The sequence below is a fragment of the Nomascus leucogenys genome, chromosome 19 (genome assembly GCF_006542625.1).
Source record: "Nomascus leucogenys isolate Asia chromosome 19, Asia_NLE_v1, whole genome shotgun sequence".
Taxonomy (NCBI): Eukaryota; Metazoa; Chordata; class Mammalia; order Primates; family Hylobatidae; genus Nomascus; species Nomascus leucogenys.
Window position 1 is genome coordinate 52413840 of NC_044399.1, and position 14281 is coordinate 52428120.

Sequence of the window (14281 nt, forward strand, 5' to 3'; positions counted from 1 at the left end):
TGTCTATTAATTATACCTCAATAAAGAAAAGAATGAGTGCTAGCTTTGTAAAAGTTTCAGGGACTCTTGAATCAGACATGGACTGTTTCTTAAAAATGCTTATGGTCCGGGAAATGAAATTAATCATCTCTATAAGTAACATTAACATAGAATAGAGCACTTGAGGTCTGATGAGGTTAAAATACTACCAAAAAGACAAAAAAAAATATATACTGCCTTCACGTAACGACATCAGAGAAGCTACATGGAAGAGATTGCATTTAAAGTGTCCCAAAAGATAGAGATTGCCATGAGTCCGTATGAATGTGTGGGGAGAGTATTCAGGGAGAAAACAATGTAAACAAAGTCTCAAATCTGTGTGGTCACTGAGCTCTCCTGTTTGGTCACAATGTACAACATATACACAGGCAAACACAGCAGAAGAAAGTTGGAAAGGTGGAGTCAAATTATGAAGAGTCTCACCAAAAATCCATCATTTCAATAATGTTTATCACCTACTTGAATATAACTGCTTTGTTCCCCATGTGTTGTCCTAATTATTACTGTTGATGTTTCACTTTCTTCTGGGGAAGACATTGGTAATCAGTAAGAAGTGGAATGTTTCCTGGGATCCTTGGGGGCAGCTAATGACAACCCCTCCTTTCACTTCTCTATCTTAGATCATCTATCCGTCTAATGAATCAAGGTGCCTTGCTCTATCCCTAACAAGAGGCCCCAAATCTTACTTGCTAGTGAGGCAGGATGAGGCAGCTGAAAGCAGTTATTCCACAGAAATAGTTTCAGCAGGTAACTGTTAACCAGGAGAAATTAGATGCAAGCAGAAATGTATGATTGTGACTGCTCTGGATCATTCCTTTGGTGTTCTTAGTTGTTTTTGATTGTTTTCTATCAGAACTGGGCAAGACACAATGTGAGAATAAGCCCTTGTGGTAGGTAAAAAGCCATTTAGTGGGACCTCAAATGGAAGCTCTAGTGATTTAGTACACTTGAAAGATTTTAACGCACTATGACCAAGACTCCTCTCCTGGAACATTGCAGGATGCCTACCTAAAAGTAAGGACCCTTATATTCTGATATACCTGAGGATTTTTTTTTAATTGTTGTAGGTGTATTAGAAAATTCACTTTGAATAGCTTTGGAACAGTTGAGAGAGATTTCACATAGCTCCCTAGGCCTCTAAGCTTTTCAGTTCAAATGACTGGAAAGTGTATCAGGAATTTACATAGGCCAAACTCTAAGTCTTCTAGGGGGTAAAATAAGGCATTTTTTCCCCCGAATGTCTATGATATGACATTTGACAGCTCAATTCCCAAGATATCTTTTAGGAAAGAGGAAGGTAGGAGGGAAGGCGGGAAGGCAGGAAGGCATGCATCTTTCTTCACTTTAATATTCTCCATTCTAGTTTCCATAAGGAGCATAAGGAAATTATCAGATGTTAATGTGGTATTCACGGTGTACTTTTCCTTTGTTTTTATTTTGCTATTTTTACATTCTGTCCTCCCCCATTTTTATTCCACTTATTTTCTCCATTTTCTACCCTAATTTCTTTCCAATACATGTTCCCCATTTCAGAAAGTGTGCATTTTTATGCATAAGATGAGCACCTCTCAGTAAACATTGTTGTTAAAAAAGAAAACATAATTTTTAACATCCATTCGCTATATACTGTACCTCAAAATTCTTTCCTTTGTACATGAAGGGGAGGAAGGGGTTTGGCCATCGTCACTGACAGATGCCAATATCAGTGTTATGCCTTAGCAAGTTTCACTGACTCCTGACTTTCTTTTGCCCTGAACACTCTCCAGTTTGTCTCCTGGGCACTCCAGCCCTGCTGTGAAGACTCATTCAGTTTCATTCCCCAGGACTCTATGAACTCTGAAGCCCAATACGGGCTTGTGCCAGGCAGGAGGTTATTTCATGAAAATCAGCCAAGATTTCTTTTCTCTCCTTTCATCACTTGACTCTCAGTTAAGCCTCTGGTGGGAAATTTTCGAGGTTACCATCCGGCATCTATACCTCAAGGAGGACAATTGCACTCTGTAATTGGAAGATTCATCTGAGCCTTAGACTGGAATTTTATCACAAAGAGTACCTCAAAGTCAGAGGTAGTAAATTAGGATATGGGGAATCTTGTCATTTACATACTCTCTACCAACATATGGCAGTATCTGTAAATGACAACCACAGTCACTCTTAATTAAAATTTAGACAGTAGATATACAGAAGTACGAAGGCTTTTTTCTAAGCTCTTTTACATTATTCAACCTGTCCATATGTCCACCAAAAAAAAAAAAAATTTTTTTTAAAAACCCACAGCAGGGGTGGGGGGCAAAAAGCCAAGATTGGGGAGTTCTGTTTTCCTTGATTTAATATCCTATTAAAATGCTATATGAACAGATTTATATAAAGCTTGCCATCTGATAGGACAATAGTGATTTCATCTCATTACACTAAAGTAAATATATATATAAACTGAAAATATATTAATTTTCAATCTGAGACTGAATCTGCACATACCTGGAGTTATTCTTTCCTTGTCTGTTGAAATGAAATGAATTCACAAAGAAAATGTATCATGTAAAGAGAAAGTATAACCAATTTAGATAACAAACCATTTTCAGTCATTTTTAGATATACTTTCAAATAATTGGTATGTTAATTATAAGTCTTTTCACATTTTTTATTAAGTGGAATCTCTAACCAGTAAGAGTGTTTTCTAGTATAGTTTATATAGATTGTACCGGAAAATTAACAGAGTATTCCTAATGAAATACTCTTCAATTGAATTTAACATAATTCACTGATTCCTATTATTCTTCCTGCCAATTTTCTTCACAGTTTTATTTGAAATTAATGAGGCTTTGTGACTCTGTTTCTTGGTGTCTTCCAAACGTTTTGGAAAATTATTTTCTCTTCAAATATTTTTTTTCTGCTTTATGTCTTCTTTTCTCTCTTCTGGGATTCCAAGTAAATATATTTTAAACTTTTTCACCGTATCTTCTGGGTCTCTTGCCCTCTATCTTGTACTTTCCATATTTTGTCTTTTCAGCTTTACTGTGGATGGTTTCTCTTCACCTCTCTTCTTATTCATGAATTCCATTTTCATCTGTGTTTACCCAGTCCTCAAACACATCACCTGAGCTCTCCATTTTGGCCTTTGTATTTTTCAGTCTTAGCATTTCTAGGCAATTCTTTTCTTTAAAACCAGAATGTCATAGTATCTAGTTTCCAGTTCCTTGATAATATTTTAAAGTTTGTTCTTATTTCCATTAATATAGTAAATTTGTTTTGTCTAATCTGAGCCCAATATTCTCACCACATGGGCACACCTGTGGGGCTTTGTCTGTGGTCTGTCATTTGTGACAATTCTCTTTCATGTTGCCTTCCTTCCTTGTGCCCTAATTATCCTTGTGTACCAGACACAATATTTGAAACACGTAGTAGAAATATTTTGAGGCCAAGATAATGTTATTATCATCTGAAGATGTTTTTCATTTGCTTCACAGGTGTCTGTAGATGCTAGCTTTCTAGGTTCACCTTAATCTAATTTGTCTTAGTCACCAAAATGACTTACACTGGGCTGCAATGTGTTCTAAGACTGTTTGACTTCTAGCTCAGTCTCCCATGTAGATTTGGTTCCTGCATTTATGCTAGGGAAGTTCATCCAGGGAGCTCACCCTTGGCAAGCTGTAGACTTCAATTTTTGTCCCTAAAGCGCTGAAGCTCTGTCAAAGACCTTCTCAGCAGCTCCTCTGGATTAGCAGATACTCCAAAGCCAAAGCATTCTGAATTCTGGGCTCATCTTTCTGATTTCCTTCTCTTACATCTTGGTCCAATTACTCCTCATTATCTTGGTAGGTATTTAATGCTTCGAAAGATTTTTTTTTAGTTGATCTATGTATTTAAATTGTAATTAGCAAGTGGGTTTGTTCAAATTACTCATTCTGATTTTACTATAAACAGAAGTGCTTTTCTAATTACTCTTAACTAGGGAGTTTTTAGAACACTACGAAATAACTGCACTGATAAGCATATACAACCATAAAATTATTTTCACTGGGGATGAAGATAAGGTAAATCTAACTGGAAATTTTTCCATTAATCCCAAATCCATACTGATGGGGAAATGACCTGATAACTTTCTTCTTCAGAAGAAAGGAATGGAACTTAAAAAAATTAGAAACACACAAATATGTAAGGTCTTGTGGGCCTTGAATCTGAATGAAATGGGGCAACACTGCAATATTTTATCAATTTTTATTGATATTTGTTCTTTCTCTCAAAGATAGAATACTCTATAAATTTTTTTGAAATATAGGAAAATCCTTGTACGGAGTTTATCTATTTATTTATTTAGAGACAGAGTTTTGCTCTTGCTGCCCAGGCTTGAGTACAATGGCGCGATCTCAGCTCACCACAACCTCCACCTCCCAGGCTCAAGCGATTCTCCTACCTCAGCCTCCGGAGTAGCTGGGATTACAGGCATGCGCCACCATGCGCAGATAATTTTGTATTTTTAGTAGAGACTTTGTTGGTCAAGTGATCTCGAACTCCCGATCTCAGGTGATCTGCCTGCCTCTGTCTCCCAAAGTGCTGGGATTACAGGTGTGAGCCACCTTGCCTGGCCCAACACTCCAAGATTTTAAGCAAAGGAGTGACATCATCTCATATTTTAGCAATATTTAACTAGTAAGATGAGAATAGATTGGTGAAGGAAAAGGAAAGGCAAGGACACCTGTTAAGAGACTATTAAGTGTCTGGGAGAAACCCAGGTAAGACAGAAGGTAGTAAAATGGAAGTATTGGGGAATTGACTGGAATAGTAATTCTGTAACACACATTTGTTTCTGCCCATAGCTAGGAATACAGGTGTCCTCACCTCCCTACCTGAAAATAAGTATGCATAGAATTTCTCCCAAGTAAGGCAGTTTGATTTAATCTCTGTCATGCCCAGATTCAGAAACTGAGAACTTTAACAAAAATCAATTGCCTGAGAATAATGACCACACATTATGAATAATTTTCACTTACTATATAGTTAAATTCCTCTGACATTATAGACCTGTATTACAATGGCAAGTTTTAGGTTTTTTGTTTTGTTTTGTTTTGTTGTTGTTTTATTATGTTTTTGTTTGTTTGTTTTGTTTTGTTTTTGAGACAGATTCTCGCTCTGTCACCCAGGCTGGAGTGCAGTGATGTGATCTCAGTTTACTGTAAACTCCACCTCTCGAGTTCAAGTGATTCTCCTGCCTCAGCCTCTGGAGTAGCTGGGGTTACAGGCCCCTGCCACCACGCCCGACTTATTTTTGTATTTTTAATAGAGACGGGGTTTCTCCATGTTCGCCAGGCTGGTCTCAAACTCCTGAGCTCAAGTGATCCACCTGCCTTGGCCTCCCAGAATGCTAGGATTACAGGCGTAAGCCACTCCGCCCGGCCAAGTTTTAGTTTTGACTGCCAATAACTTCTTAAATAGATTGGGTGGTGGATGCCTGGAACCTGAGCGTACAGAGGTCAGTGTTGTTTTTGTTTGGTTTGTTGTTGTTGTTGTTGTTGTTGCTGTTGTTTGAGACGAAGTCTCGCTCTGTCGCCCAGGCTGGAGTGGAGTGGCACGATCTTGGCTCACTGCAACCTCCGCCTCCCAGGTTCAAGCGATTCTCCGGCTTGGTCTCCCAAGTAGCTGGGATTACAGGCACACGCCGCCACGCCCGGCTAATTTTTTGTATTTTCGTAGACACGCGGTTTCACCGTGTTGCCCAGGCTGGTCTCGAACTCCTGAGCTCAGGCAATCCGCCCACCTCGGCCTCCCAAAGTGCTGGGATTACAGGCGTGAGCCACCATGTCTGGCCCAGAGGTCAGTATTTAAACTTGCCGAACTAATCCACTGTCCTACTTTTCATTCATTATTATCTCTTTCTGTCTTCTTCCATCTTCTCACATATGTTGCATGGTCTTCACAAGCTCCATCAGCAGCCATGTGTTCTCCAATTTTATTTTCATTCATGCTATCATCTTTGGCAATGACAGGAAGGCTTTTTTTCCCCCTCTCATGTACTTTATTATTCCTCAAAAAATAGCCTCCCTGCTGTGTTTTTTCTGAGTGTGTGAGAAAGAAGAGCCAAGCTGCAGAGAAAGAGATTCTGCCATGTGCTGTGTGATCTTGCACGGTTTATAACCTCCAGTCTTTTCATCCATGACATGAGGATAACAATACCTCCTCAAAGGGCTTTTGTGAGGATTACACAACCCAGGGTATGTATAATGCCTGTGAAAGTGCCTGGCACAGAGGCCAGGACTCAATACTTCTGAGTACTGTCTGCAGGCCAGAAGCTTCTCTCACTTCCTACTCTAGCCATTTCCACTGCTATTTGGTTTTCTGTTCTTGACTTACCAGTAGCTCTATGATCTGCATGTTCTGTAATTTACTACTACTAACTAAGCTTACTCTATATGGTTTGCTAATTAACAGCTTCCCTTCTTAATATTCCTAATAGAGTTATTTTCAGCATCAAATGATATAATAAGTGGAATATTCAATGTATTTGGGATATAACAAGTCCTCAACTGGTAATCATTAGTCTTTATTTTTGATATTTTATTAGCAATATTAATATCTATCTTCTCTTCCCACTAGGAAGAAGGCTTATCAAGGACAGAGATATTCATCTGTTTTATTCTCTGATACATTCCTAGTGCCTAAAACAATGCCTGGCATATAAAAGATAGTCAATAGTTAATGAATAAATTAGTAACTGAATGAATAAAACACTTACTTATTTCAGTTGCATTAATGCAATGTAAGTTACCTTGCCATCACTGAGTATTATAACCTTTTTTGCTAACACATAAAAGGTATAAATTTATAACTTACTTTGTTTTGTATTTTTTAATGACTAGAACAGTTAAACATTTATTTAAAAAATTATTGAGGTTTTGACATTAGTCATAAAGCAGGCAAGGTTGTGAAAAAGTTAAGAAATATCCAACATTTCAAGTGGGAGAAATGTCTTACACATGAAATAAGGGAAAATTATAAAATATTTATCATCTTTTCTTTAGAGTGAAATTCTCCGGCACTCTCGCTTCTCAATTTCAAGTGATGACGTAGTCTTATATCTCACAGAAAACATGGATGGAATCAGATATGAAGGCTTCCATATTTCTTCCATTACACTTCCCACCCTTCTGCATATTCACCCACGTTTCCCATTTGTCTGCTGTTCAAATGGATGAAGTGGCTCTGGTCCTATCAATAATCAATGCATCCATATGCATTGCAGACTCCATCCTTTCTTCCCTACTCAAGCTCTTCTCTCCTAGAATTATCATTCTTTTTTCCATCATTGGTCTTTTTTCCTCTACTTGGTTATTATGTTCACCAACATATTAAAATGTATAGGAAGGGCAATATGTTCAATATAGATAATGAACTTTTGGCTTTTACCTTCCTTAACACTGGTCTGAGGAATTCTTCAGCCTAGAGGATAAAGTGAAGAGTTAAATTCCTTTCCTTTTGCATACTTAGAAAAAACATAGAGACGTAAAATTTAAACGCAGCCATAAAAAAAAAGGGAAATAGATACTAAGCATTTTTTTTTTTTTTTTTGTCTCAGGATGGAAGGATGATTCCAGATGTGAGTACATATTTCTCTCTCTGGCTTTGGAGGAGTATAAAAAACACTGCATTAAATAAATGCAAGTATCACCAATAGTACTGGAGGCTCTGCCTTTATAACTCAGGAAAGAAAACCAATTCTGACTCACTGGCTTTGCAAACCAATCCAAGGCCTAATTTTACCAACTTGGGGTTGCAATGTGGTCAGGTTACCAGCGAGTGCTCTTGATGTTTAAATACCTGGATGTGCCCTCAGTGTATGGGGCGCATGGATGTTATGTTGATAGCCTATGGGTATTCCGTGGGGCCTACCTTGTCTCATAAAATGACTTTTTCACATTGGCTGGTCTCTAGCACTGGGCTAGGAGGTAGGAGACAGGCTTAACAAGGACTCGGAGAGTCCACGCTCAGAGAGCCAGGGACAATTGATCCTACAAGAGTAAGCTGACTTTGAGTTAGAGCCCAGACTTCAACATTAAATACCCAGAATAAAAGGCCGTCAACCAGAAAAGAAGAAACTACACAAGATCTAAGTCTTTTTCTTCACCATAGGGATGCAAAAGCAACACCCACCTTCCATACACAAAAGAGAGACACTATATTAGAAAGAAGCTGGGGGAGGCATCATAAGAACCTGATTATTCTTTTCTTCTAGAAATCTTTATCAGTAGGATGATTTAAATCATCATATTGGACTAAACTTTAACCTGAAAAGGATGTTTAATTAACTTTTCCCCTCCAGCTGGCAGGTGTCACCTAACGAACAGGCAAGATTAGCAGTAGACAAAATAAAATTCCAAATTTTTTACAAATCAAAAATTTGGAATCAGTCACATTGTATAATTCTGTTTATCGGTTTACTTGTAAAAAATAAAAATAAGCTAACTCCTTTAGCAGTAACTACCTTATCAGCTAAAACCTCATTTTTTCCCCTTTCTGAACTTCTTGAGCTAATTTTCTTCCTGCTAACACCATTCTCCTCTGCTTCCATTCTGTCTTCAGTTTTACCTCAATTGATCATTCCTCTTTATCACGTCACTAAAATTTTTCTTATCAAGATCATCAATGAGAAGCAAGTTGCCAAGACCAATGGGCATTCTTCTGCCCTCACTTTACCAATCTCACAGCACCATTTGGCACAGCTGACCATTTCCTCCCTCCAAAATACCTTCTCATTCTAAATTTTATTATTCACAGATCTTGTCTACCTCCTTCTGCTCAGTACTTAGCTCCGTCATCTCCATTTCCTCACTAATTCTGTGTGACCTAGCCAATGACTTTGGTAACATACCATCAATATTGATGCCTCCCACCTCTTCCCAGGAGTTCCAGCGCCATAGAGCCAATGGCCAACCTGATACCTTCATTTGAAATTGCACAATTTGTTAAAAACTTAAGAGTAGACATTATGTTTCTGCTTTTCTTCCCTCAAGCCCCACATCCAGTCCACCAGCAAATCCTTTGGCTGTATTTTCCCAAATCCTTATACTTATCATGATCTTCAAGACTACTACACTCTTCCAGTCATCATTATTCCTCACCCAGACTCAGCCGTTTAGCACTGAACTGGTCTTTCTTTGCATCTCCTTTTGTCCCATATTCATGATGGCCACAGCAACTTTGTGAAATTTTTCTTTCAAAATTACTTACTTATAGGAAAGTAATACAGCTACAGTATGTTTGCTTGATACTGAATTAAAAAAATGTGTCTTGCAGAAGGCAGTTTCATCACCTTGTCTCGTGAAGGAGGCTACCATATGAAGTTTCACTATATGAAGGAGTAACCATATGAAGTATAACCAGTATGTGAAGTTTACATTTCCCCACAAGCAAATGCCTGCGTATAAAATAAAACTCACACATGGCTTATTTTTGGGGGGCAGGAAAACTGAGAATAATTTTAAACAAAAGATATTCTCTAGAAAAGACATAAAAATCGAGAGGGAGACACCCAGCAGAATGAGAAAAAATGAAAATGATAAAGTATACTATAAGCAATGTGAGAGTTCAACAACTATTTGTTGTTTATGATGAAAAGGCTTTCCAATGAAATCAATGCAATGCCTGGCACTCAGATTTTTTCTCGTTTTCCCAGGCTTGACAAAAATAAAGAAGACATTGAAAGAAAAGTTTGCATGGATTCTGTTGAACTGAAGAGGGCAGATGGACATCTCTTTAGAAAAATGACAATAGCTCTGGCCATCCATCTCACAAATGTGTGTCATTAATTCAGCAGAGACAGTGAGAGCATAGATCAAACCAAATCTGAAGTAAAGTAGAAATGGTGCTGGCCTGGGAGTTATAGAATCAGAGTACTACAGATGAATTTCTTAATCCTTATTAATGGGTAGTATGAACTTGAGCAAGTCCTTGAACCCCTAGCTGCTTACAAGTTATCTGGACTACATTAACTTCAAAGTCCTTCTAATTTGTATCTTCTAGAATGTATAATTCTAATGTCACTATTGGAAAGCCAACAGATGTTGTAATGATTGTGGTAGATTGATAGAATTGTTTTCACATACAAAGAAGGCACAATGCCTTTAGACATGTGGAAAAAATAGCCATTAGAGGTGTCCCTAAAAGAATATTTTGTATCATTGATTGAGTATACCTCTAAAGTTCCCATTTACTTACATGAGTTTATGTTTTGGAAACTTACCAAAGGTCCTTTGCTTGAGAACAAAGAAAAGTCAATTCTTCATTGTAGACCATCTGAAATAAGACATTGGAAAAGTTATTATGAGCCATAAAATTTCTTAGAATTGTTAAATTGTATTGCTTGAACTGCATATGAGAATAAAGACTGATAATTTTTAAAATACATAGGATTATATGTTACATTCAATTTGTTATGATTTAAAATAAGGGGATTCAATACATTCGGGAAAGCATTAAATAAAATTTTAACTCACGCAATGCCTTTGGCCCACAATTTGGATAGCAGGTTAAACCAAGGTTTACAGCTCTGCAGTAAGCTGATGCTCATCAAACAATTTAATGTAGGCTCTGGGAGAGTACATTTTACATGGAATAATTTGGAAGAAAGGAATGTCACTTAAAGAAACAGTAGAAGAGTAGGCGCATCATAGCAAAAAAGTAGAGTCATTCAGCAGAAGATGCTGCCCTCATCAAAGTGGAGCCCATGGATAAGATGGCAAATAACAGAGATTAAAATAGTTATCAATGACTTAGTGCCCCCTACAGTCCAGGTCCTGTACTAGGTGCGTTATATTTCCCATTTCATTTCATCCTCAAGGCAAATCTAGGAATTCAGTTGTATTATCTTCATCTTGCAGTTGAGGAAATGAAAGCTTAGAAATAATACTTAATTTTCAATGATAGCAAATGTAGTACAAATCAAAATGAAGAGTAAAACTCAGGTCCATCTGTATCCAAAGCCAATACTGTTTCAGCTACTTGAAGCTACATAAATGGCCAAAACATTAGTGTTCTGGGAAGTTGTGTAAGAGAACAAAGCGAAGAATTGTTACATCACAGAGCACAAGTATTCATAAAGGACAACTACATAAAGTGACTTAGGATGACTTAAGAATGGAAGCTCATTACTTCTATGGTTTCAGAGCACCAGACTGCAACCTTTTTATCTGAGTGGAAAAAAGCATTCATGTATAAACTCCAAATTACTAAGTAATCAAAGAAAATTATCTGCTATCAATTTTTGTATTTAAATAAAGCCTAAATATATTTTATTTGAAATTTCAAACACTATCCAGTTTATGACAACCCAGCTTCATACATTCTATAAAAATACCAAGTGCCACTTTTTAAACTTCTATTTTTTCCCCAACCCTGAAATTTGTTGAACTCATACCTAACCTGGGAAACAATATGTTCGACTGATGTGTAAAAATCCTAGCTGGTTAATGAGAAAGGACGTGTTAGTCATCCAATAAAAAATGGATAACATGCTCCCAAAATTACCTGTTGATAAGAAAAAGTTGAGTTTATTGCTTATCGTGGTAAGGAATATCACCACCTTCACCTAATCTTGGTAGAATTTCAGAAGCAAACAACAAAGTTAGGATTTTTTTTTTTTTTTTTTTTTTGAGATGGAGTCTCACTCTGTTGCCCAGGCTGGAGTGAAGTGGCACCATCTCAGCTCACTGCAACCTCAACCTCCCAGGTTCATGCCATTCTTCTGCCTTAGCCTCCCGAGTAGCTGGGACTACAGACGCCTGCCACTATACCCGGCTAATTTTTTTGTATTTTTAGTAGAGACAGGATTTCACCGTGTTAGCCAGGATGGTCTCGATCTCCTGACCCCGTGATCCGCCCGCTTCGGCCTCCCAAAGTGCTGGGATTACAGGCGTGAGCCACCATGCCCAGCCATAAAGTTAGGATTTTTAAGAGGTTTTGATGTTGGTTTAAGGCAATGTATTTGTTTAGGTTTCGGTAAGATTCATCATATCATAGTTTAGGACTGATGGACATAGTAAGACAAGCTTTCAAGGAGAGAGTTTCAAAGAGAGTTTTTGCAAGCAAACAGTCTTTCCATGCTATCTATTGAAAAGTTCAACAGTCTAATGTTCATTTAAATGGGCTTATAGGAGTTTCTGAAATTAATAATAATTATTTCTAACTTTTTTCTTCCTGAGCAAAGCTTTCCTAATATAGTAAAATCATGCTAATACAGAAACTTTCGTGGGTATACATGGTTTTGTTTCCAGAATCATGAAAATAGAAAATTATTTTAGCTGGGCGTTTATTTTGATCTATGAAGACTAATCCTTTATTATATTTGGTTTATTATTAATCTTTGCATAGTTTTGGGGAAACTTTGAAGAACATTTCTTCATGAAGTATGTTTGAGAAACTTTTATGTTCAAAGAAGCTTCGAATAAATTCTGCTCATTGATATCAATAATTGCTATTATTGATGGACATTTTTATGATATTTAAATAAATAGGATTCTCACTTTCCCATATGAAAACAGCCTCATGAAGCAACATACATAGCCGAAACATTAGTGAAAAATGTTTTGTGAAAAAGTCCTTCTGTGGGCATATACTTAATTTACCACTTTTTTATCCTGTCATTTATAAAGTATTTGACTAATAAAATAATTTATCCTACTATTGAACAAACAAGAGGACAAAAAACATTACCTCATAAAACACTACAAATATGCTTGGACATCAGAAGGGTTGAACAGCCTTGTCTTCAATTAGTCTCCATCCTCAAGTGGAAAATAATGTTAACAAGTAAATGTGGTAAGAACCATAAAAGATATAACACAACAGAGGTAAAGAAAAAGAAATGATCAGTTCTTACTGCCTATCCCAGTAAGTGTCAACAAGAAACTAGTATTCGAGCTCATCTTGAAGGAGGCAAAGACATTCCTAAATGAGAGAATCAAAGGTCTCAGTGATTAAGTCTAGGGCATAATAAATAGAAAAGTTGAATGGAATAGGAATGTCGGCCTGGCAAGAAGTTACTTTTACCTCTTTCTTGCTTCAAATTTAGTTCCTCTTCTTGGCTAGAACAAGGAATTTTCAGAGGAGCAACGCATATCATTCTGTCTTTTTTGGTAGCATTTAATGCAATTATAATTAATTATATGTGAATGACACCTGTCTTTTTCAAGGTAGATTATTTTTGCATCTCTAGTATCTAGTACTGTGTCAGGCACATGTTTGAATGAATTATTAAGTGACTACATGAAATGCATAAATTAATTTGGTTCAGCCTATAATGAAGGTTTGTTTATATCCTAAGAAAATATCCACTTTGGAAGATTTCCACTTTGTTATATTTATATCTCGAAACTATTTATTGTTTGAAATCTCTAGTCATTTTCAAATGCTAAAAATGACTCACTTCTCATTATACCAATCAATAAGGGCATCCCTATGCCTTGTGAAACAATATGTTTTTGATTTATGCTAGTATAGAATACAGTTGAGGTTATTCTAAACCTTTTCCTTTGTCATTACTCTTGTGAAATTTGTTTCTTTGTCTTATGTCCTGTTATCCTTTTTCCTCAGAAGCCAAGTGGCTCATACAAGGATGGAAACCTTGGCCTTTACTTCAAAAGCACCAGCTCTCTCAGGAAAGATACTTATTCTAGAAAGGGCAAAGAATTAATTTAGGACAGAAGGTTTTCATAGTAAATGCTAAATGTTCGCTGTATAGGTTGGATGTTCTCTTTTGAATTCTACCTGCCAGGTGTCCATCTATGACCTTCACGCTGGTAAGATTTAACTTAAAATTTGATATATCTTCATATTCTACATCACAAACTATCTTGGATGTGTTACATCACTTCTGACTCCTTATTTCTCTCACCTGGCAGGAATCATCTCTGTGATGCTGGATGCAGGACAGACAGGCCACTGCTCCTCCCTTCCATGTCCTTGCTAGCTCTCACCTAAGTATTCTTATCTTTTTACCACTAGGGGAGAATGGACACAGCTTCAGAAGCCTGAACGCATCACTGCAGCCTCCAGTGGCATTGGCTTTACACATGAAATCTCCTTGCAACCCTTACATTTTCCTTAGAGTTTCTGCCCTTTCTCCATTACAAATGGGAAGGCAGTTTGTGAGTTATAGAGAAGTCATTAAATGATAGGGCTTTGGTGGGGTGGAGAGCTCACCTCTGAGAAGAACTATATGGGAGGCTGTTTATTAGCAGTGCTTGCTTAGCAA